This window comes from Dendrobates tinctorius, unplaced genomic scaffold (assembly GCF_039654945.1).
Source record: "Dendrobates tinctorius isolate UK_male_01 unplaced genomic scaffold, ASM3965494v1 ptg000151l, whole genome shotgun sequence".
NCBI lineage: Eukaryota > Metazoa > Chordata > Amphibia > Anura > Dendrobatidae > Dendrobates > Dendrobates tinctorius.
The window spans coordinates 1,149,307-1,171,076 of record NW_027361818.1 but is presented as its reverse complement, the minus strand read 5'-3'; the positions used below and the strand labels follow the sequence as shown (position 1 = coordinate 1,171,076).

Genomic DNA, 21,770 nt, shown 5'->3' with positions numbered 1-21,770 from the left:
ATGGCTGTATCCTACAATAGATATTCATGCGAATTTAGGCCAAAATCTTTTCACAGGCTGTTCTCTGTGTTCACATAGCAAACACATCTGATAAGGTGAGCCTATAATTGGCTGTGATGGCCGCAAATCCCCACACAGGTTCAAATCCTGTTCACAGCGCAGTGTTTTACTTGGTCAAAACTTTAGACCTTCTCGAAAAGAGTAAAATAATATATACAGTATATTATTAAAACGGGCCAAGTGATATGAGAATGGGACAACTTAACATGTTTGACTCGAAACCTGCCTCAAGAATGAGATTTAGCAGTATGAAAACGCCAAGAAATATTACTCGATGTTTCCCATGATATTGATGACATCATTTGCAGATAATAGAAATCTATGTATTGGTTGCTGGAAATCCTCTACACCAAATTTCTTTCAGCAATAAAAAGTCAATGAAAGTATTTAAACTGGTTCCAAAAAGACAACTGAGAACCATCAGCAATGCCATATATTTTGATGGCTGCATTTTTAAGACGATGGACTTGAAATCTTCATGTTGGATGAAATCGTGTTCACAGTTTATTGTTTTACCTTTGAAAAGATTGGATTTTGCACATGAAAGATTAGTGAAAAGAAAATATAGTAAAAGCTGGGAATAATAAAACAATACAGATTAATTCCCTGACAGTGTGCGGAAACCAAAGACAATTTTAACCATGAGAAACACGTGGTCAACAAAATCTCTGCGTTTCTCAATATACAATCCATTCATCTCCTTCTACTCGTTAATCTCAGACCACTCCTTTCTATTCAGTAAGTCAGTCAAGTTCTCTTGCTCATGGCTGTATCCTACAATAGATATTCATGCGAATTTAGGCCAAAATCTTTTCACAGGCTGTTCTCTGTGTTCACATGGCAAACACATCTGATAAGGTGAGCCTATAATTGGCTTTGATGGCCGCAAATCCCCACACAGGTTCAAATCCTGTTCACAGTGCAGTATTTTACTTGGTCAAATCTTTGGACCTTCTCGAAAAGAGTAAAATAATATATACAGTATATTATTAAAATGGGCCAAGACATATGAAAATGGGACAACTAAATATATCTGAGTCGAAATCTGTCTCAAGAATGAAATTAACAAGTATGAAAGCTTAAAGAAATATTACTAGATGTTTCCCATGATATTGATGACATCATTTGCAGATAATAGAAATCTATGTATTGATAGCTGGAAATCCTCTACACCAAATATCTTTCAGCAATAAAATGTCAATTAAAGTATTTAAACTGGTTCCAAAAAGACAACTGAGAACCATCAGCAATGCCATATATTTTGATGGCTGCATTTTTAAGACGATGGACTTGAAATCTTCATGTTGGATGAAATCATGTTCAGTTTATTGTATTAGTTTTGAAAAGATTGGATTTTGCTTATGAAAGATTAGTGAAAAGAAAATATAGTAAAAGTTGGGAATAATAAAAAAAATGCAGATTAATTCCCTGGCAGTGCGCGGTGTCCAACCACAATTTTAAGCATGAGAAACATGTGGTCAACAAAATCACTGCGTTTCTTAATATACAATCCATTTATCTCCTTCTACTCTTTGATCTCAGACCACTTCTTTCTCTTCAGTAAGTCAGTCTAGTTTTCATGCTCATGGCTTTGTAGTTCAGTAGAGATTCAGGTGAACTTAGTGCAAAATCTTCTCACAGGCTCTCCCTCTGTGCTCACATGGCAAAAACATCTGATAGATTATGCAACAGTTGGCTGTGATGGCCGAGTGGTTAAGGTGTTGGACTTGAAATCCAATGGGGTATCCCCGCACACGTTCAAATCCTGTTCACAGCGCAGTGTTTTACTTGGTCAAAACTTTGGACCGTCTCGAAAAGAGTAAAATAATATATACAGTATATTATTAAAACGGGCCAAGTGATATGAAAATGAGACAACTTAACATGTTTGAATCGAAATCTGCCTCAAGAATGACATTTAGCAGTATGAAAACGCCAAGAAATATTACTAGATGTTTCCCATGATATTGATGACATCATTTGCAGATAATAGAAATCTATGTATTGATAGCTGGAAATCCTCTACACCAAATTTCTTTCAGCAATAAAATGTCAATTAAAGTATTTAAACTGGTTCCAAAAAGACAACTGAGAACCATCAGCAATGCCATATATTTTGATGGCTGCATTTTTAAGACGATGGACTTGAAATCTTCATGTTGGATGAAATCATGTTCAGTTTATTGTATTAGTTTTGAAAAGATTGGATTTTGCTTATGAAAGATTAGTGAAAAGAAAATATAGTAAAAGTTGGGAATAATAAAAAAAATGCAGGTTAATTCCCTGGCAGTGCACGGTGTCCAACCACAATTTTAAGCATGAGAAACATGTGGTCAACAAAATCACTGCGTTTCTTAATATACAATCCATTTATCTCCTTCTACTCTTTGATCTCAGACCACTTCTTTCTCTTCAGTAAGTCAGTCTAGTTTTCATGCTCATGGCTTTGTAGTTCAGTAGAGATTCAGGTGAACTTAGACCAAAATCTTCTCACAGGCTCTCCCTCTGTGCTCACATGGCAAAAACATCTGATAGTTTATTCAACAGTTGGCTGTGATGGCAGAGTGGTTAAGGCGTTCGACTCGAAATCCAATGGGGTATCCCCGCACAGGTTCAAATCCTGTTCACAGCGCAGTGTTTTACTTGTTCAAAACTTTGGACCTTCTCGAAAACATTAAAATAATATATACAGTATATTATTAAAATGGGCCAAGACATATGAAAATGGGACAACTAAATATATTTGAGTCGAAATCTGTCTCAAGAATGAAATCAACAAGTATGAAAACTTAAAGAAATATTACTAGATGTTTCCCATGATATTGATGACATCATTTGCAGATAACAGAAATCTATGTATTGATAGCTGGAAATCCTCTACACCAAATTTCTTTCAGCAATAAAATGTCAATTAAAGTATTTAAACTGGTTCCAAAAAGACAACTGAGAACCATCAGCAATGCCATATATTTTGATGGCTGCATTTTTAAGACGATGGACTTGAAATCTTCATGTTGGATGAAATCATGTTCAGTTTATTGTATTAGTTTTGAAAAGATTGGATTTTGCTTATGAAAGATTAGTGAAAAGAAAATATAGTAAAAGTTGGGAATAATAAAAAAAATGCAGGTTAATTCCCTGGCAGTGCACGGTGTCCAACCACAATTTTAAGCATGAGAAACATGTGGTCAACAAAATCACTGCGTTTCTTAATATACAATCCATTTATCTCCTTCTACTCTTTGATCTCAGACCACTTCTTTCTCTTCAGTAAGTCAGTCTAGTTTTCATGCTCATGGCTGTATCCTACAATAGATATTCATTTGAATTTAGGCCAAAATCTTTTCACAGGCTGTTCTCTGTGTTCACATAGCAAACACATCTGATAAGGTGAGCCTATAATTGGCTGTGATGGCCGCAAATCCCCACACAGGTTCAAATCCTGTTCACAGCGCAGTGTTTTACTTGGTCAAAACTTTAGACCTTCTCGAAAAGAGTAAAATAATATATACAGTATATTATTAAAACGGGCCAAGTGATATGAGAATGGGACAACTTAACATGTTTGACTCGAAACCTGCCTCAAGAATGAGATTTAGCAGTATGAAAACGCCAAGAAATATTACTCGATGTTTCCCATGATATTGATGACATCATTTGCAGATAATAGAAATCTATGTATTGGTTGCTGGAAATCCTCTACACCAAATTTCTTTCAGCAATAAAAAGTCAATGAAAGTATTTAAACTGGTTCCAAAAAGACAACTGAGAACCATCAGCAATGCCATATATTTTGATGGCTGCATTTTTAAGACGATGGACTTGAAATCTTCATGTTGGATGAAATCGTGTTCACAGTTTATTGTTTTACCTTTGAAAAGATTGGATTTTGCACATGAAAGATTAGTGAAAAGAAAATATAGTAAAAGCTGGGAATAATAAAACAATACAGATTAATTCCCTGACAGTGTGCGGAAACCAAAGACAATTTTAACCATGAGAAACACGTGGTCAACAAAATCTCTGCGTTTCTCAATATACAATCCATTCATCTCCTTCTACTCGTTAATCTCAGACCACTCCTTTCTATTCAGTAAGTCAGTCAAGTTCTCTTGCTCATGGCTGTATCCTACAATAGATATTCATGCGAATTTAGGCCAAAATCTTTTCACAGGCTGTTCTCTGTGTTCACATGGCAAACACATCTGATAAGGTGAGCCTATAATTGGCTTTGATGGCCGCAAATCCCCACACAGGTTCAAATCCTGTTCACAGTGCAGTATTTTACTTGGTCAAATCTTTGGACCTTCTCGAAAAGAGTAAAATAATATATACAGTATATTATTAAAATGGGCCAAGACATATGAAAATGGGACAACTAAATATATCTGAGTCGAAATCTGTCTCAAGAATGAAATTAACAAGTATGAAAGCTTAAAGAAATATTACTAGATGTTTCCCATGATATTGATGACATCATTTGCAGATAATAGAAATCTATGTATTGATAGCTGGAAATCCTCTACACCAAATTTCTTTCAGCAATAAAATGTCAATTAAAGTATTTAAACTGGTTCCAAAAAGACAACTGAGAACCATCAGCAATGCCATATATTTTGATGGCTGCATTTTTAAGACGATGGACTTGAAATCTTCATGTTGGATGAAATCATGTTCAGTTTATTGTATTAGTTTTGAAAAGATTGGATTTTGCTTATGAAAGATTAGTGAAAAGAAAATATAGTAAAAGTTGGGAATAATAAAAAAAATGCAGATTAATTCCCTGGCAGTGCGCGGTGTCCAACCACAATTTTAAGCATGAGAAACATGTGGTCAACAAAATCACTGCGTTTCTTAATATACAATCCATTTATCTCCTTCTACTCTTTGATCTCAGACCACTTCTTTCTCTTCAGTAAGTCAGTCTAGTTTTCATGCTCATGGCTTTGTAGTTCAGTAGAGATTCAGGTGAACTTAGTGCAAAATCTTCTCACAGGCTCTCCCTCTGTGCTCACATGGCAAAAACATCTGATAGATTATTCAACAGTTGGCTGTGATGGCCGAGTGGTTAAGGCATTGGACTTGAAAGCCAATGGGGTATCCCCGCACAGGTTCAAATCCTGTTCACAGCGCAGTGTTTTACTTGGTCAAAACTTTGGACCTTCTCGAAAAGAGTAAAATAATATATACAGTATATTATTAAAACGGGCCAAGTGATATGAAAATGGGACAACTTAACATGTTTGAATCGAAATCTGCCTCAAGAATGACATTTAGCAGTATGAAAACGCCAAGAAATATTACTAGATGTTTCCCATGATATTGATGACATCATTTGCAGATAATAGAAATCTATGTATTGATAGCTGGAAATCCTCTACACCAAATTTCTTTCAGCAATAAAATGTCAATTAAAGTATTTAAACTGGTTCCAAAAAGACAACTGAGAACCATCAGCAATGCCATATATTTTGATGGCTGCATTTTTAAGACGATGGACTTGAAATCTTCATGTTGGATGAAATCGTGTTCACAGTTTATTGTTTTACCTTTGAAAAGATTGGATTTTGCACATGAAAGATTAGTGAAAAGAAAATATAGTAAAAGCTTTGAATAATAAAACAATACAGTTTAATTCCCTGACAGTGTGCGGAAACCAAAGACAATTTTAACCATGAGAAACACGTGGTCAACAAAATCTCTGCGTTTCTCAATATACAATCCATTCATCTCCTTCTACTTTTTAATCTCAGACCACTCCTTTCTATTCAGTAAGTCAGTCAAGTTCTCTTGCTCATGGCTGTATCCTGCAATAGATATTCATGCGAATTTAGGCCAAAATCTTTTCACAGGCTGTTCTCTGTGTTCACATGGCAAACACATCTGATAAGGTGAGCCTATAATTGGCTGTGATGGCCGCAAATCCCCACACAGGTTCAAATCCTGTTCACAGTGCAGTATTTTACTTGGTCAAATCTTTGGACCTTCTCGAAAAGAGTAAAATAATATATACAGTATATTATTAAAATGGGCCAAGACATATGAAAATGGAACAACTAAATATATTTGAGTCGAAATCTGTCTCAAGAATGAAATTAACAAGTATGAAAACTTAAAGAAATATTACTAGATGTTTCCCATGATATTGATGACATCATTTGCAGATAATAGAAATCTATGTATTGATAGCTGGAAATCCTCTACACCAAATGTCTTTCAGCAATAAAATGTCAATTAAAGTATTTAAACTGGTTCCAAAAAGACAACTGAGAACCATCAGCAATGCCATATATTTGATGGCTGCATTTTTAAGACGATGGACTTGAAATCTTCATGTTGGATGAAATCATGTTCAGTTTATTGTATTAGTTTTGAAAAGATTGGATTTTGCTTATGAAAGATTAGTGAAAAGAAAATATAGTAAAAGTTGGGAATTATAAAAAAAATGCAGATTAATTCCCTGGCAGTGCGCGGTGTCCAACCACAATTTAAGCATGAGAAACATGTGGTCAACAAAATCACTGCGTTTCTTAATATACAATCCATTTATCTCCTTCTACTCTTTGATCTCAGACCACTTCTTTCTCTTCAGTAAGTCGGTCTAGTTTTCATGCTCATGGCTTTGTAGTTCAGTAGAGACTCAGGTGAACGTAGACCAAAATCTTCTCACAGGCTCTCCCTCTGTGCTCACATGGCAAAAACATCTGATAGATTATTCAACAGTTGGCTGTGATGGGCGAGTGGTTAAGGCGTTGGACTCGAAATCCATTGGGGTATCCCCGCACAGGTTCAAATCCTGTTCACAGCGCTTTGTTTTACTTGGTCAAAACTTTGGACCTTCTCGAAAAGAGTAAAATAATATATACAGTATATTATTAAAACGGGCCAAGTGATATGAAAATGGGACAACTTAACATGTTTGACTCGAAACCTGCCTCAAGAATGAGATTTAGCAGTATGAAAACGCCAAGAAATATTACTCGATGTTTCCCATGATATTGATGACATCATTTGCAGATAATAGAAATCTATGTATTGGTTGCTGGAAATCCTCTACACCAAATTTCTTTCAGCAATAAAAAGTCAATGAAAGTATTTTAACTGGTTCCAAAAAGACAACTGAGAACCATCAGCAATGCCATATATTTTGATGGCTGCATTTTTAAGACGATGGACTTGAAATCTTCATGTTGGATGAAATCGTGTTCACAGTTTATTGTTTTACCTTTGAAAAGATTGGATTTTGCACATGAAAGATTAGTGAAAAGAAAATATAGTAAAAGCTGGGAATAATAAAACAATACAGATTAATTCCCTGACAGTGTGCGGAAACCAAAGACAATTTTAACCATGAGAAACACGTGGTCAACAAAATCTCTGCGTTTCTCAATATACAATCCATTCATCTCCTTCTACTCTTTGATCTCAGACCACTCCTTTCTCTTCAGTAAGTCAGTCAAGTTCTCTTGCTCATGGCTGTATCCTAAATAGATATTCATGCGAACTTAGGCCAAAATCTTCTCACAGGCTGTTCTCTGTGTTCACATGGCAAACACATCTGATAAAGTGAGCCTATAATTGGCTGTGATGGCCGCAAATCCCCACACAGGTTCAAATCCTGATCACAGTGCAACGTTTTACTTGGTCAAAACTTTGGACCTTCTCGAAAAGAGTAAAATAATATATACAGTATATTATTAAAATGGGCCAAGACATATGAAAAAGGGACAACTAAATATGTTTGAGTCGAAATCTGTCTCAAGAATGAAATTAACAAGTATGAAAACTTAAAGAAATATTACTAGATGTTTCCCATGATATTGATGACATCATTTGCAGATAATAGAAATCTATGTATTGATAGCTGGAAATCCTCTACACCAAATATCTTTCAGCAATAAAATGTCAATTAAAGTATTTAAACTGGTTCCAAAAAGACAACTGAGAACCATCAGCAATGCCATATATTTTGATGGCTGCATTTTTAAGACGATGGACTTGATATCTTCATGTTGGATGAAATCATGTTCAGTTTATTGTATTAGTTTTGAAAAGATTGGATTTTGCTTATCAAAGATTAGTGAAAAGAAAATAGAGTAAAAGTTGGGAATAATAAAAAAAATGCAGATTAATTCCCTGGCAGTGCGCGGTGTCCAACCACAATTTTAACCATGAGAAACATGTGGTCAACAAAATCACTGCGTTTCTTAATATACAATCCATTTATCTCCTTCTACTCTTTGATCTCAGACCACTTCTTTCTCTTCAGTAAGTCAGTCTAGTTTTCATGCTCATGGCTTTGTAGTTCAGTAGAGATTCAGGTGAACTTAGACCAAAATCTTCTCACAGGTTCTCCCTCTGTGCTCACATGGCAAAAACATCTGATATATTATGCAACAGTTGGCTGTGATGGCCGAGTGGTTAAGGTGTTGGACTTGAAATCCAATGGGGTATCCCCGCACACGTTCAAATCCTGTTCACAGCGCAGTGTTTTACTTGGTCAAAACTTTGGACCTTCTCGAAAAGAGTAAAATAATATATACAGTATATTATTAAAACGGGCCAAGTGATATGAAAATGGGACAAGTTAACATGTTTGACTCGAAATCTCCCTCAAGAATGAGTTTTAGCAGTATGAAAACTCCAAGAAATATTACTCGATGTTTCCCATGATATTGATGACATCATTTGCAGTTAATAGAAATCTATGTATTGGTTGCTGGAAATCCTCTACACCAAATTTCTTTCAGCAATAAAAAGTCAATGAAAGTATTTAAACTGGTTCCAAAAAGACAACTGAGAACCATCAGCAATGCCATATATTTTGATGGCTGCATTTTTAAGACGATGGACTTGAAATCTTCATGTTGGATGAAATCGTGTTCACAGTTTATTGTTTTACCTTTGAAAAGATTGGATTTTGCACATGAAAGATTAGTGAAAAGAAAATATAGTAAAAGCTGGGAATCATAAAACAATACAGATTAATTCCCTGACAGTGTGCGGAAACCAAAGACAATTTTAACCATGAGAAACACGTGGTCAACAAAATCTCTGCGTTTCTCAATATACAATCCACTCATCTCCTTCTACTCTTTAATCTCAGACCACTCCTTTCTATTCAGTAAGTCAGTCAAGTTCTCTTGCTCATGGCTGTATCCTACAATAGATATTCATGCGAATTTAGGCCAAAATATTTTCACAGGCTGTTCTCTGTGTTCACATGGCAAACACATCTGATAAGGTGAGCCTATAATTGGCTGTGATGGCCGCAAATCCCCACACAGGTTCAAATCCTGTTCACAGTGCAGTATTTTACTTGGTCATATCTTTGGACCTTCTCGAAAAGAGTAAAATAATATATACAGTTTATTATTAAAATGGGCCAAGACATGTGAAAATGGGACAACTAAATATATTTGAGTCGAAATCTGTCTCAAGAATGAAATTAACAAGTATGAAAGCTTAAAGAAGTATTACTAGATGTTTCCCATGATATTGATTACATCATTTGCAGATAATAGAAATCTATGTATTGATAGCTGGAAATCCTCTACACCAAATTTCTTTCAGCAATAAAATGTCAATTAAAGTATTTAAACTGGTTTCAAAAAGACAACTGAGAACCATCAGCAATGCCATATATTTTGATGGCTGCATTTTTAAGACGATGGACTTGAAATCTTCATGTTGGATGAAATCATGTTCAGTTTATTGTATTAGTTTTGAAAAGATTGGATTTTGCTTATGAAAGATTAGTGCAAAGAAAATATAGTAAAAGTTGGGAATAATAAAAAAATGCAGATTAATTCCCTGGCAGTGCGCGGTGTCCAACCACAATTTTAAGCATGAGAAACATGTGGTCAACAAAATCACTGCGTTTCTTAATATACAATCCATTTATCTCCTTCTACTCTTTGATCTCAGACCACTTCTTTCTCTTCAGTAAGTCAGTCTAGTTTTCATGCTCATGGCTTTGTAGTTCAGTAGAGATTCAGGTGAACTTAGACCAAAATCTTCTCACAGGCTTTCCCTCTGTGCTCACATGGCAAAAACATCTGATAGATTATTCAACAGTTGGCTGTGATGGCCGAGTGGTTAAGGCGTTGGACTCGAAATCCAATGGGGTATCCCCGCACAGGTGCAAATCCTGTTCACAGCGCAGTGTTTTACTTGGTCAAAACTTTGGACCTTCTCGAAAAGAGTAAAATAATATATACAGTATATTATTAAAATGGGCCAAGACATATGAAAATGGGACAACTAAATATATTTGAGTCGAAATCTGTCTCAAGAATGAAATTAACAAGTATGAAAGCTTAAAGAAATATTACTAGATGTTTCCCATGATATTGATTACATCATTTGCAGATAATAGAAATCTATGTATTGATAGCTGGAAATCCTCTACACCAAATTTCTTTCAGCAATAAAATGTCAATTAAAGTATTTAAACTGGTTTCAAAAAGACAACTGAGATCCATCAGCAATGCCATATATTTTGATGGCTGCATTTTTAAGACGATGGACTTGAAATCTTCATGTTGGATGAAATCATGTTCAGTTTATTGTATTAGTCTTGAAAAGATTGGATTTTGCTTATGAAAGATTAGTGAAAAGAAAATATAGTAAAAGTTGGGAATAATAAAAAAAATGCAGATTAATTCCCTGGCAGTGCGCGGTGTCCAACCACAATTTTAAGCATGAGAAACATGTGGTCAACAAAATCACTGCGTTTCTTAATATACAATCCATTTATCTCCTTCTACTCTTTGATCTCAGACCACTTCTTTCTCTTCAGTAAGTAAGTCTAGTTTTCATGCTCATGGCTTTGTAGTTCAGTAGAGATTCAGGTGAACTTAGACCAAAATCTTCTCACAGGCTCTCCCTCTGTGCTCACATGGCAAAAACATCTGATAGATTATTCAACAGTTGGCTGTGATGGCCGAGTGGTTAAGGCGTTGGACTCGAAATCCAATGGGGTATCCCCGCACAGGTTCAAATCCTGTTCACAGCGCTGTGTTTTACTTGGTCAAAACTTTGGACCTTCTCAAAAAGAGTAAAATAATATATACAGTATATTATTAAAACGGGCCAAGTGATATGAAAATGGGACAACTTAACATGTTTGACTCGAAACCTGCCTCAAGAATGAGATTTAGCAGTATGAAAACGCCAAGAAATATTACTCGGTGTTTCCCATGATATTGATGACATTATTTGCAGATAATAGAAATCTATGTATTGGTTGCTGGAAATCCTCTACACCAAATTTCTTTCAGCAATAAAAAGTCAATGAAAGTATTTAAACTGGTTCCAAAAAGACAACTGAGAACCATCAGCAATGCCATATATTTTGATGGCTGCATTTTTAAGACGATGGACTTGAAATCTTCATGTTGGATGAAATCGTGTTCACAGTTTATTGTTTTACCTTTGAAAAGATTGGATTTTGCACATGAAAGATTAGTGAAAAGAAAATATAGTAAAAGCTGGGAATAATAAAACAATACAGATTAATTCCCTGACAGTGTGCGGAAACCAAAGACAATTTTAACCATGAGAAACACGTGGTCATCAAAATCTCTGCGTTTCTCAATATACAATCCATTCATCTCCTTCTACTCTTTAATCTCAGACCACTCCTTTCTATTCAGTAAGTCAGTCAAGTTCTCTTGCTCATGGCTGTATCCTACAATAGATATTCATGCGAATTTAGGCCAAAATCTTTTCACAGGCTGTTCTCTGTGTTCACATGGCAAACACATCTGATAAGGTGAGCCTATAATTGGCTGTGATGGCCGCAAATCCCCACACAGGTTCAATTCCTGTTCACAGTGCAGTATTTTACTTGGTCAAATCTTTGGACCTTCTCGAAAAGAGTAAAATAATATATACAGTATATTATTAAAATGGGCCAAGACATATGAAAATGGGACAACTAAATATATTTGAGTCGAAATCTGTCTCAAGAATGAAATTAACAAGTATGAAAACTTAAAGAAATATTACTAGATGTTTCCCATGATATTGATGACATCATTTGCAGATAATAGAAATCTATGTATTGATAGCTGAAATCCTCTACACCAAATTTCTTTCAGCAATAAAATGTCAATTAAAGTATTTAAACTGGTTCCAAAAAGACAACTGAGAACCATCAGCAATGCCATATATTTTGATGGCTGCATTTTTAAGACGATGGACTTGAAATCTTCATGTTGGATGAAATCATGTTCAGTTTATTGTATTAGTTTTGAAAAGATTGGATTTTGCTTATGAAAGATTAGTGAAAAGAAAATATAGTAAAAGTTGGGAATAATAAAAAAAATGCAGATTAATTCCCTGGCAGTGCGCGGTGTCCAACCACAATTTTAAGCATGAGAAACATGTGGTCAACAAAATCACTGCGTTTCTTAATATACAATCCATTTATCTCCTTCTACTCTTTGATCTCAGACCACTTCTTTCTCTTTAGTAAGTCAGTCTAGTTTTCATGCTCATGGCTTTGTAGTTCAGTAGAGATTCAGGTGAACTTAGACCAAAATCTTCTCACAGGCTCTCCCTCTGTGCTCACATGGCAAAAACATCTGATAGATTATTCAACAGTTGGCTGTGATGGCTGAGTGGTTAAGGCGTTGGACTCGAAATCCAATGGGGTATCCACGCACAGGTGCAAATCCTGTTCACAGCGCTGTGTTTTACTTGGTCAAAACTTTGGACCTTCTCGAAAAGAGTAAAATAATATATACAGTATATTATTAAAACGGGCCAAGTGATATGAAAATGAGACAACTTAACATGTTTGACTCGAAACCTGCCTCAAGAATGAGATTTAGCAGTAGTAAAACGCCAAGAAATATTACTCGATGTTTCCCATGATATTGATGAAATCATTTGCAGATAATAGAAATCTATGTATTGGTTGCTGGAAATCCTCTACACCAAATTTCTTTCAGCAATAAAAAGTCAATTAAAGTATTTAAACTGGTTCCAAAAAGACAACTGAGAATCATCAGCAATGCCATATATTTTGATGGCTGCATTTTTAAGACGATGGACTTGAAATCTTCATGTTGGATGAAATCGTGTTCACAGTTTATTGTTTTACCTTTGAAAAGATTGGATTTTGCACATGAAAGATTAGTGAAAAGAAAATATAGTAAAAGCTGGGAATAATAAAACAATACAGATTAATTCCCTGACAGTGTGCGGAAACCAAAGACAATTTTAACCATGAGAAACACGTGGTCAACAAAATCTCTGCGTTTCTCAATATACAATCCATTCATCTCTTTCTACTCTTTAATCTCAGACCACTCCTTTCCTTTCAGTAAGTCAGTCAAGTTCTCTTGCTCATGGCTGTATCCTACAATAGATATTCATGCGAATTTAGGTCAAAATCTTTTCACAGGCTGTTCTCTGTGTTCACATGGCAAACACATCTGAAAAGGTGAGCCTATAATTGGCTGTGATGGCCGCAAATCCCCACACAGGTTCAAATCCTGTTCACAGTGCAGTATTTTACTTGGTCAAATCTTTGGACCTTCTCGAAAAGAGTAAAATAATATATACAGTATATTATTAAAATGGGCCAAGACATATGAAAATGGGATATCTAAATATATTTGAGTCGAAATCTGTCTCAAGAATGAAATCAACAAGTATGAAAACTTAAAGAAATATTACTAGATGTTTCCCATGATATTGATGACATCATTTGCAGATAATAGAAATCTATGTATTGATAGCTGGAAATCCTCTACACCAAATTTCTTTCAGCAATAAAATGTCAATTAAAGCATTTAAACTGGTTCCAAAAAGACAACTGAGAACCATTAGCAATGCCATATATTTTGATGGCTGCATTTTTAAGACGATGGACTTGAAATCTTCATGTTGGATGAAATCATGTTCAGTTTATTGTATTAGTTTTGAAAAGATTGGATTTTGCTTATGAAAGATTAGTGAAAAGAAAATATAGTAAAAGTTGGGAATAATAAAAAAAATGCAGATTAATTCCCTGGCAGTGCGCGGTGTCCAACCACAATTTTAAGCATGAGAAACATGTGGTCAACAAAATCACTGCGTTTCTTAATATACAATCCATTTATCTCCTTCTACTCTTTGATCTCAGACCACTTCTTTCTCTTCAGTAAGTCAGCCTAGTTTTCATGCTCATGGCTGTGTAGTTCAGTAGAGATTCAGGTGAACTTAGACCAAAATCTTCTCACAGGCTTTCCCTCTGTGCTCACATGGCAAAAACATCTGATAGATTATTCAACAGTTGGCTGTGATGGCCGACTGGTTAAGGCGTTGGACTTGAAATCCAATGGGGTATCCCCGCACAGGTTCAAATCCTGTTCACAGCTCAGTGTTTTACTTGGTCAAAACTTTGGACCTTCTGGAAAAGAGTAAAATAATATATACAGTATATTATTAAAACGCGCCTAGTGATATGAAAATGGGACAACTCCAACATGTTTGCCTCAAGAATGAAATTAAGCAGTATGAAAACTTCAAGAAATATTACTCGATGTTCCCCATGATATTGATGACATCATTTGCAGATAATAGAAATCTATGTATTGGTTGCTGGAAATCCTCTACACCAAATTTCTTTCAGCAATAAAAAGTCAATGAAAGTATTTAAACTGGTTCCAAAAAGACAACTGAGAACCATCAGCAATGCCATATATTTTGATGGCTGCATTTTTAAGACGATGGACTTGAAATCTTCATGTTGGATGAAATCGTGTTCACAGTTTATTGTTTTACCTTTGAAAAGATTGGATTTTGCACATGAAAGATTAGTGAAAAGAAAATGTAGTAAAAGCTGGGAATAATAAAACAATGCAGATTAATTCCCTGACAGTGTGCGGAAACCAAAGACAATTTTAACCATTAGAAACACGTGGTCAACAAAATCTCTGCGTTTCTCAATATACAATCCATTCATCTCCTTCTACTCTTTAACACTAGAACTACTGAGGTAGTCATTTTGACTACTTCGCACTATGTATTTCTCCTCTGTGACTACATTTTTTGGAATTCCGGCTTGAGACTCGGTGACTTTTCCTCAAATAGGATGTTAAAAAAGATTTTGTGGCAATAAATAATTTAGGTGCAAAAATTGCCCATTTATTTCAACATTCACCTATAACTACTAAAAGGTAGTCTTTTTGACTACCTGCTATATTTTGCTGTCCTTTTGTCACTAAAAGTTGCTGTAAAGTTTTGTTCATAATTTTTTCACTGTATCTTATTTACCCTGATGTTCATATAGATTTAGTTCAATTCAGATGTCAACTTTTCACATTTTCATCGTGTTACCTGGTTAGATTATGACTGGGGAATACCGTTATGCAAAGCGATAATGTCTAGGGACCGTTTTGTAGAAATTATGCATTACCTCAGATTTGATGAGAAGTCCAATCGATCGCAGAGACTGCAAACCGGCAAATTTGCTCTCTTTTCTATTGTGTGGGACAGGTTTATTGGCAATTGCATTGCTTGTTACAAACCTGGCCCATACATTACGGTTGATGAACAACTTTTCCAAGCAAAACCAGGTGTCCTTTCACACAGTATACACCTTCCAAGCCAGATAAATATGGCCATAAATTTTGGCTAGCTGTAGATAAGGATAGTAAATATGTTGTAAATGGCTTCCCTTATCTGGGTAAAGATGATTCACGCCGTGCTGATGACCGTTTAGCTGACCACGTAGTCATGAAACTATTGCAGCCGTTTTTGAAAAAAGGTCGAAATGTAACCACCGATAATTATTTTACATCAGTAAAACTTGCCAAACAGCTAAAAAGCCAGGGAACGACTATCGTGGGAATGCTAAATAAGATAAGACGAGAAGTGCCTAAAGAAATAAAAACAATGAAAGAAAAGTTGTACAGCACTAAAGTCTATAAAAATGAGGATAATTTTACACTTACCGTGTATCAAGGTAAGCCAACCAAAAATGTGATAATTCTGAGTTCCGTCCATCCCGATGTTCTTGTTGCTTCTGAATCTCCAAAAAATCTCCAGAAACTGTAAAGTTTTATAATGAAACAAAATATGGAGTAGATGTAGTATGTGACGGACTCAGCTCCTGCTGAGCCCATTTTTTGAGTGGACCCTCTGGGTCGTGGCACCCACCCACCGAGGGCGAGCTGACCTTGTGAGAATCCACCCCCTATACAGGGAGTGTCAGGGCCAAGACCAAGGGGGTGAGCCACCACGACTGCTGGGACCAGACGGCCGGCTCAGGGGACACTAGACGAGTGTCTGACGACAAGGACAAGCAGGAAGCAAGACGAGACTAGACGTAGGTGCAAGGTATCTTCATTAGAATAACACAAGATCACATACAGAGAAAACAAGCAAAACATGCAAGGTGCGCGCGTGGGCACGCCAAGGTCCATAACATGGTACGTGCCAGATGGCACGCCTAGGCACAGGTAATGGCAAGATGGCATCGGACTCCGGACTGCTGGCAAACCGACAGGGTCCAGGGATCAGGCTGCGGACGTCAGCTCCGGACATCAGGCCGTAGTCATCTGGTTCCGGACCTCTGGCAACGGTCGGCAGGTTCCGGGCATCCGGCAGGCAAACCAGGGTTCAGGCAAGGAGGCACGACAGATATCCAAGCAGGGTGCGTGTTTAGGGAACACGCCAAGGTCCAAGGCTAGGTGCGTGTGTAGGGGACACGCCAGGGTCCAAGGCTAGGTGCGTGTGTAGGGGACACACCAGGGTTCAAGACTAGGTGCAAGGCAAGGTGCGTGTGTAGGGGACACGCCAGGGTTCAAAGCGAGGTGCGTGTGTAGGGGACACGCCAAGGTTCGCAAACGAGACAGGGTGCGTGTGTAGCCACGCCAAAGCATAGAATAAGACAGTGCATGTAGAGACACGCCAAGGTACAAGGTATAAGACAGAGTGCGTGTAGAGACACGCCAAGGCTCAAGGTACAAGACAGAGTGCGTGTAGAGACACGCCAAGGTACAAGACAGAGTGCGTGTAGAGACACGCCAAGGTACAAGACAGAGTGCATGTAGAGACACGCCAAGGCACAAGACAGAGTGCGTGTAGAGACATGCCAAGGCACAAGACAGAGTGCGTGTAGAGACACGCCAAGGCACAAGACAGAGTGCGTGTAGAGACACGCCAAGGCACAAGACAGAGTGCGTGTAGAGACACGCCAAGGCACAAGACAGAGTGCGTGTAGAGACACGCCAAGGCACAAGACAGAGTGAGTGTAGAGACACGCCAAGGCACAAGACAGAGTGCGTGTAGAGACACGCCAAGGTACAAGACAGAGTGCGTGTAGAGACACGCCAAGGCACAAGACAGAGTGCGTGTAGAGACACGCCAAGGCACAAGACAGAGTGCGTGTAGAGACACGCCAAGGCACAAGACAGAGTGCGTGTAGAGACACGCCAAGGCACAAGACAGGGTGCGTGTAGAGACACGCCAGGGTTCAGAGCAGGGCTGCGTGCTAGGAGCTACGCAGGGACGCACACCTCACTGGCCAATGCACACGGCTGTAACGCCAGCACGAGGCACGACTAAGGCACAGGAGGGGGCAAAGGAACCTTCGTGCTAGGAGCCACGCCAGGTTCAGGGCAGGGTGCGTGCTAGGAGCCACACCAGGGTTCAAGGCAGGGTGCATGCTAGGAGCCACGCCAGGGCACAAGGAAGGGCTGTGTGCTAGGAGCCACGCAGGGGGCACGCCACACTGGCCAGTACACACGGCTGTACACAAACACGTGGCACTTACCACAGCACAGGAGACGGCCAAGGGGAACCCACGCCGGGGTTCAATGCAAGGACAAGGCAGGGAACAAGGCAAGGAATACAGGCAGAAACAGAGCCAGGTCAGAGAGAGGACAGAGTCTAGCAGCGGAGCGTAGGCAGAAGCCCAGAGCCGAGCCAAGGGAAGACCTTGGGACTAGACAAAGAAACGAGCACTAAGGAGAGGAGAAATGGTGCGTGTGCCAGGGAGCACTACAGAGCACCATAGGAGAGAGCGAGGCAGAGCAAGCAAAGACTGAGACCATAGGGAGGAACACCAAGCAAGGAATAGCAAGGCAGAGAACACAGGGAGGACTACAAGTCAAAGCATAGCAAAAGCAAGACATAGCAAAACAGGCGAGGCAGAGAACACAGGAAGGACTACAAGTCAAAGCATAGCTAAGGCAAGACATAGCAAAACAGACTAAGACAAAGAACAGCAGAAGGACTACAAGGCAAAGCAAGGCAAAGACAAACATGGCACGAGAGACAACACAAGACATGGCACAAGACAAGAGGCGGAATACGAGCACGGAGCGTGTGCAGAGACGCACTACAGAGCAAAGTGCAAGGGCACAGAATAGAGGGAGCAACCCCACAGACCCAGAGCCTTGCAGGGAAGCAACACAATAATCAGGCCCTGAGCATAGGAAGAGGCGGCCTGATATAGGGCATAGCACCTCCTCCTCCAGGTCAGGACCAGGGGAGAACTTCCGGGATTCTAGACATGACGAGATGATAGCAGAACCAGACAGTGCAGGATCTTAGGAAACGTCACATGATCAGGGTTTCAGACATGACGAGATGATCACCGAACCAACCAGTGCAGTATCCTAGGAAGAACAAATGATCCGGGATTCTAGACATGACGAGATGATTGCAGAACCAGACAGTGCAGGATCTTAAGAAACATCACATGATCAAGGACTCCAGACATGACGAGAAGATCACAGAAGGCAGAGCAGAAACGCAGGGATCCTGCAGCTCAGACATGAGGTGAGTCTGCACACAGCTCTAGCGAACATGCAGGACAGCAGACAAAACATGCGCATGCACATCGCTCCAGGAGTTCTTGAGACAAACAGACGTGGCAGACATGGCGGACGTGACATAGTAGATCAGATGGCACGCAAATACAGCACAAGAACAGGTACTAGGAGACGGCCTGTTCACGCATTTGAAAATACCTTAGACTTAGCGGGTATAAATGCTTGGATATTATACAAGAAGATGACCACCTGACAAATGTCACGCAAGGCATTTTTGCAAAAGCTTGTCACAGAGTTGAGTGGTCCGTATGTTGTATCTAGGGGAAAGGGTGGCATGTCTCAAGTTGCTACATCTTCAGATGTGATGTCTCAAAAAAAATTTTGCCAGATAAAAGCAAAATGCAAAAATAAATCGATCTGTTGGAAATTGTATGACTTGCCATAAGTCTTTGTGTGGGCAATGTACCGCTGTAATTGAAAGACGATGCCTGAAATGCGAATCAACAAATGTTTAGAAAGTTACCGGTTGTACTTCATAATAACGGTTGGTCGTTTTTATTGAGATTCTGCGCCATATTTTCATTTTTCTTCTCCTTCACTTACATTTTCTCTGCTTGTTGTTCTTGAGTTGTTGTTTATATGTGTGCACTTTAATAATAAATTATTTTAAAACATCTATTATTGTTTTGCTTAGTTTACTTTTGTTATTTCCTGTAGAAAAATATGAAAAAAAAAAATAAAAAAAACATTCCAAAGCATTACTGTTGGATCTCACAATAATAATACATTAAAAAAATATAATTAATAAATAACCACAAATGAAACTCTAATAACGAAAACAAGTCAGTAGTCAAAATGACTACATTCAGTAGTTCTAGTAGGTGTCACGAGTACAGTAGTTCTAGTGTTAATCTCAGACCACTCCTTTCTCTTCAGTAAGTCAGTCAAGTTCTCTTGCTCATGGCTGTATCCTACAATAGATATTCATGCGAATTTAGGCCAAAATCTTTTCACAGGCTGTTCTCTGTGTTCACATGGCAAACACATCTGATAAAGTGAGCCTATAATTGGCTGTGATGGCCGCAAATCCCCACACAGGTTCAAATCCTGTTCACAGTGCAGTGTTTTACTTGGTCAAAACTTTGGACTTTCTCGAAAAGAGTAAAATAATATATACAGTATATTATTAAAATGGGACAAGACATATGAAAATGGGACTACTAAATATATTTGAGTCGAAATCTGTCTCAAGAATGAAATTAACAAGTATGAAAACTTAAAGAAATATTACTAGATGTTTCCCATGATATTGATGACATCATTTGCAGATAATAGAAATCTATGTATTGATAGCTGGAAATCCTCTACACCAAATTTCTTTCAGCAATAAAATGTCAATTAAAGTATTTAAACTGGTTCCAAAAAGACAACTGAGAACCATCAGCAATGCCATATATTTTGATGGCTGCATTTTTAAGACGATGGACTTGAAATCTTCTTGTTGGATGAAATCATGTTCAGTTTATTGTATTAGTTTTGAAAAGATTGGATTTTGCTTATGAAAGATTAGTGAAAAGAAAATATAGTAAAAGTTGGGAATAAAAAAAAAAATGCAGGTTAATTCCCTGGCAGTGCGCGGTGTCCTACCACAATTTTAAGCATGAGAAACATGTGGTCAACAAAATCCCTGCGTTTCTTAATATACAATCCATTTATCTCCTTCTACTCTTTGATCTCAGACCACTTCTTTCTCTTCAGTAAGTCAGTCTAGTTTTCATGCTCATGGCTTTGTAGTTCAGTAGAGATTCAGGTGAACTTAGACCAAAATCTTCTCACAGGCTCTCCCTCTGTGCTCACATGCCAAAAACATCTGATAGATTAGTCAAAAGTTGGCTGTGATGGCCAAGTGGTTAAGGCGTTTGACTCGAAATCCAATGGGGTATCCCCGCACAGGTTCAAATCCTGTTCACAGCACAGTGTTTTACTTGGTCAAAACTTTGGACCTTCTCGAAAAGAGTAAAATGATGTATATTATTAAAACGGGCAAAGTGATATGAAAATGGGACAACTTCAACATGTTTGACTCAAACTCTGCCTCAAGAATGAAATAAAGCAGTATGAAAACTTCAAGAAATATTACTCAATGTTTCCCATGATATTGATGACATCATTTGCAGATAATAGAAATCTATGTTTTGATAACTGGAAATCCTCTACACCAAATTTCTTTCAGCAATAAAAAGTCAATGAAAGTATTTAAACTGGTTCCAAAAAGACAACTGAGAACCATCAGCAATGCCATATATTTTGATGGCTGCATTTTTAAGACGATGGACTTGAAATCTTCATGTTGGATGAAATCATGTTCAGTTTATCGTATTAGTTTTGAAAAGATTGGATTTTGCTTATGAAAGATTAGTGAAAAGAAAATATAGTAAAAGTTGGGAATAATAAAAAAATGCAGATTAATTCCCTGGCAGTGCGCGGTGTCCAACCACAATTTTAAGCATGAGAAACATGTGGTCAACAAAATCACTGCGTTTCTTAATATACAATCCATTTATCTCCTTCTACTCTTTGATCTCAGACCACTTCTTTCTCTTCAGTAAGTCAGTCTAGTTTTCATGCTCATGGCTGTGTAGTTCAGTAGAGATTCAGGTGAACTTAGACCAAAATCTTCTCACAGGCTTTCCCTCTGTGCTCACATGGCAAAAACATCTGATAGATTATTCAACAGTTGGCTGTGATGGCCGAGTGGTTAAGGCGTTGGACTTGAAATCCAATGGGGTATCCCCGCACAGGTTCAAATCCTGTTCACAGCGCAGTGTTTTACTTGGTCAAAACTTTGGACCTTCTCGAAAAGAGTAAAATAATATATACAGTATATTATTAAAACGGGCCAAGTGATATGAAAATGGGACAACTCCAACATGT

The 21,770-nt window shown here is 37.9% G+C and overlaps 11 non-coding genes across 11 annotated transcripts; all 11 read left to right on the top strand.

The window, feature by feature from the left end:
• Nucleotides 1-1,755: 1,755 nt before the first annotated feature.
• Nucleotides 1,756-1,837, top strand: TRNAS-UGA (transfer RNA serine (anticodon UGA)). The gene has a single exon. It is a non-coding gene; the product is annotated as a tRNA-Ser (tRNA).
• Nucleotides 1,838-2,610: 773 nt separating this feature from the next.
• Nucleotides 2,611-2,692, top strand: TRNAS-CGA (transfer RNA serine (anticodon CGA)). Its single transcript has one exon. It is a non-coding gene; the product is annotated as a tRNA-Ser (tRNA).
• A 2,418-nt stretch (nucleotides 2,693-5,110) lies between these two features.
• Nucleotides 5,111-5,192, top strand: TRNAS-UGA (transfer RNA serine (anticodon UGA)). Its single transcript has one exon. It is a non-coding gene; the product is annotated as a tRNA-Ser (tRNA).
• A 1,594-nt stretch (nucleotides 5,193-6,786) lies between these two features.
• Nucleotides 6,787-6,868, top strand: TRNAS-CGA (transfer RNA serine (anticodon CGA)). The gene has a single exon. It is a non-coding gene; the product is annotated as a tRNA-Ser (tRNA).
• Nucleotides 6,869-8,463: 1,595 nt separating this feature from the next.
• Nucleotides 8,464-8,545, top strand: TRNAS-UGA (transfer RNA serine (anticodon UGA)). The gene has a single exon. It is a non-coding gene; the product is annotated as a tRNA-Ser (tRNA).
• Nucleotides 8,546-10,140: 1,595 nt separating this feature from the next.
• On the top strand, nucleotides 10,141-10,222 carry TRNAS-CGA (transfer RNA serine (anticodon CGA)). The gene has a single exon. It is a non-coding gene; the product is annotated as a tRNA-Ser (tRNA).
• A 773-nt stretch (nucleotides 10,223-10,995) lies between these two features.
• TRNAS-CGA (transfer RNA serine (anticodon CGA)) lies at nucleotides 10,996-11,077 on the top strand. Its single transcript has one exon. It is a non-coding gene; the product is annotated as a tRNA-Ser (tRNA).
• A 1,595-nt stretch (nucleotides 11,078-12,672) lies between these two features.
• TRNAS-CGA (transfer RNA serine (anticodon CGA)) lies at nucleotides 12,673-12,754 on the top strand. Its single transcript has one exon. It is a non-coding gene; the product is annotated as a tRNA-Ser (tRNA).
• A 1,596-nt stretch (nucleotides 12,755-14,350) lies between these two features.
• TRNAS-UGA (transfer RNA serine (anticodon UGA)) lies at nucleotides 14,351-14,432 on the top strand. Its single transcript has one exon. It is a non-coding gene; the product is annotated as a tRNA-Ser (tRNA).
• Nucleotides 14,433-20,728: 6,296 nt separating this feature from the next.
• TRNAS-CGA (transfer RNA serine (anticodon CGA)) lies at nucleotides 20,729-20,810 on the top strand. Its single transcript has one exon. It is a non-coding gene; the product is annotated as a tRNA-Ser (tRNA).
• Nucleotides 20,811-21,576: 766 nt separating this feature from the next.
• On the top strand, nucleotides 21,577-21,658 carry TRNAS-UGA (transfer RNA serine (anticodon UGA)). The gene has a single exon. It is a non-coding gene; the product is annotated as a tRNA-Ser (tRNA).
• The last annotated feature ends 112 nt before the right edge of the window (nucleotides 21,659-21,770 follow it).